Raw genomic sequence first — 3,431 nt, 5'->3', positions numbered from 1 at the left:
TTAACATAACATACAAGCATTCATCGAATAACACGTAACATGCAATAACGGTCAGCGTATAAATAGTGTTTGCGTTGTGTGTCGATTGTGATTTTGAATAAGTAACATATGTAACACCCAAAAGTGCGTAAAGCAAAAAGGGATCGAGTATACTCACAGATTATGCTTAACAAGTAAACACTCTCTTGGGTTGAAGGGAGCGCTGAGAGATTAGCTTGAACAGTTAACGATAGCATAAGCGAAGAACGGCGCGTAAAATGGTGCAAAAGAACCAAGTGTCGAGCGGTAATCCGATCGGATGGCCATTCGGTCGGATTGGCATTCGTTTGGTAAGGATGTGTTTGTGTATGATAGCTTTGAAGTTTTCGTTGTAGCATTTTGAAAACGGAGAAGTATCTCTACCTTTCAGGTCGTGCGATCGAACGACAGTTCGATCGGATGGCGATCCGTTCGGCGAGGTATTTCTCAGAGAACAAGTTCACAGCAGGATTGTCACTCAATCGGATGGTCTACCGATCGGATGGCAATCCATTAGAAACTGACTATACATTGAACATGTTGAAAATTGTTAAGTGTTGAACCTCAAGTGCAATCCGTCCGATCGGATGGCTATCCGATCGGACGGCAATCCGTCCCAATGAATCTGATCTTCTTGAGCTTGATTATTTTGAAAGTTTGCGGTTTGCTTGAGATGATATGACAACGCACTAAACAACGGAACTTCGTCAAGTCCCAAGTCGTCCGATCGAACTGGAATCACCCAAATCTGATCAGTTTACTGGTTCGTGACGGTCGTTCTTGTTTAACCCGAAATCGGTTGCCTCTTTGATAGAAACCAGATCTTGAACTAACACATCACTAAGAAAGAGTAGAAGGTCTGTACAAGCTCCGATTCTATCTATTTTGAGTGCATTGAGTGTAAAAGAGTTGAAAGAAAGTTGGAAAAGTGTTTTTCAATCCTTTTAACTTTGAAAATGTTTAGATCTATGCAAAATCATTGTTTATTCATGTGGAAATCTTTCAGATCTAAGTTGTTCTTGGTGGAATGAAGCCAAATGTTGAAGTTCATAAGAACTCCATGATGACATCATCCTAGAACACCTCAAATCCGCTGATTTCACGGTTAAAAGTTAAGATTCGAAGGTGAAAAATATGAAGGAGTGCGTGTAGATCATAGAAGTACAGGACTTGAGTTGAAAACTTACAAGAATCGCGAGAAATTGAGAGAAAAGAGGCCTTGAGCATGCTGGTCGAGTGAGAGGGAGTTGTCACATCGTGATGTGACAGGAGGGGTATTTATAGGTTGCCAGAAAGGGAAAGGGTGCAAGTGTCGAATAGGATGCACCTCGATCGGATAGCACCTCGATCGGATGGCAATCCCATCGGATAGCAATCCGATCGGATGGCCATTCGATCGATTGGCCATTCGATCAAGTGGCTCTGACGAGTAGTGTTTTGGCGTTTCGTTTTGCGTGTTGAGCGTTGCGATGCGTTTAGGCGAGTTTCGATGGTGCGATGCGATAGATTAATAATAACCACACAATACTATATCTAACATACAATCATCATCAATAACTTGAGTTTAGCGTTTACGATTAGATTGCGATAGAGTTGCGATTACGTTTTGATTAATCACTACAACGTAAAGTAAACATGCACAAGTAACACATTAATAGCACATACGTAAAACAATATCCAGAACGCATAATTCGAGTTTCGAGTTGCGATTGCGATGCGATAAGCGATAAGGCGATAAAACAAGCAATAAAACCTCGATTATTCATAGATACTCCACATAATACAACTAAAGCGATTAAAAATAAAAGATTCGATTACAAGTCAAAGAAGTCAAATCAGTAATTAAGCAAGGAGTGACAGATCGCAGTTAGCAATCTTTTCTTCCTTTGACTTCAATCTTGACTTTGACTTTGACTTTCGTAACACGGGGTGTTACATAAATCATGTATAATAGCATACAACATCATTCGGACATAAACACAAGAAGTCAATCACCGGTAAAGTCACTTAAAGAATAAGAAAAACCAACGTCCCTAAAATACACCTAAGACCTTACTGCAATATCATCTAGAAGTCCTTAACCCTAATCCTACGCCTCCACGAAGTCCTATCTTGGACCATGTCCTCAGAAAGATGCCACTCTAGTAAATCATACCTAATATGCTCTTCCCATGTCAGTTTGGGTCTGCCCCTTCCTCTCCTCCCCTGCACAGTAAGAGTTTCCACCACTCTAACTAGTGTCGTCGTTTGCCTCCGCTTCACATGCCAAACCATCTCAATCTCCCCTCCTTAATCTTATCTGATATAATAGCCACTCCTAATCTTTCCCTAAAAACCTCATTTCTTATCCGATCCAACCTCGTGTGTCCACACATCCACCTCAGCATCCTCCTCTCTGCTACCTCCATCTTGCGCGCTTGTGTTTTCTTGATAGCCCAACAGTCTGTTTCATATAGCATAGCTGTCCTAACTGCTACCTTGTAAAATTTCCCCTTTAGTTTAGTTGGGAACCTCCTATCGCACAATACTCCACTGGCTGCCCTCCATCTACACCAGCCAGCCTATGTCACCATCCCTTTGTACAAACGACCCCAAATATTTAAATTTAGTTACCTGCAGGACTAATTGATCCTCAATGGTGATTTTGGTGTCATCATCATGGGCTATACCACTGAAATCGCAGTGTAGATACTCAGTCTTAGATCAACTAATCCTTAGGCCCTTGCACTCTAGAGCGATTCGCCACTCCTCTACCCTCGCGTTCAGGCACTGTTTAGTTTTTGCAATCAACACAATATCGTCTGCAAAAAAGCATGCACCACGAAACTGTCTCCTGGATCAACTTGGACAACTCATCCAATACCACCGCAAAGAGAAAAGGGCTCAACGCAGACCCTTGGTGGAGTCCTACCTCCACAGGAAAGAAGTTTGTATCCCCTACAGGCGCGCGGACACTAGTTTCCGTTCTATCGTATGTATCCTTAATTATGTCTGTATACTTCCCAGGTAGCCCTTGACCCTCCAAACTACCCCAAATCAGTTGTCATGGGACAGTGTCATATACCTTTTCAAGGTCGATGAACACCATATGTAAAACTATCCCAAATCAGTTTCCGTTAAACAATCATAATGAGGTGATAAATTATGTCAAACCTTGGTAGTATTTAATGGAAAGAAGGTAATGTAACTTTTAATTTTGGAGCACTTCATTTTAATGTTTAATATAGAGAAGTATTGTGTAACATACTAATAGAAAAATCTGAGCAAAAGAATAATGTAATTAGTAAAATTACAATATATATAATATTTTCAAAATCAACTCTGCAAAATTAAAATAGATGTCCTTATATATAGGGCTGGCAATTTTACACGAATACACGAATACACGACACGAACCTACACGACCTTAACAG

The sequence above is a fragment of the Helianthus annuus genome, chromosome 10 (genome assembly GCF_002127325.2).
Source record: "Helianthus annuus cultivar XRQ/B chromosome 10, HanXRQr2.0-SUNRISE, whole genome shotgun sequence".
NCBI lineage: Eukaryota > Viridiplantae > Streptophyta > Magnoliopsida > Asterales > Asteraceae > Helianthus > Helianthus annuus.
The sequence above is the reverse complement of the archived record's forward strand: the minus strand, read 5'-3'. Positions refer to the sequence as shown.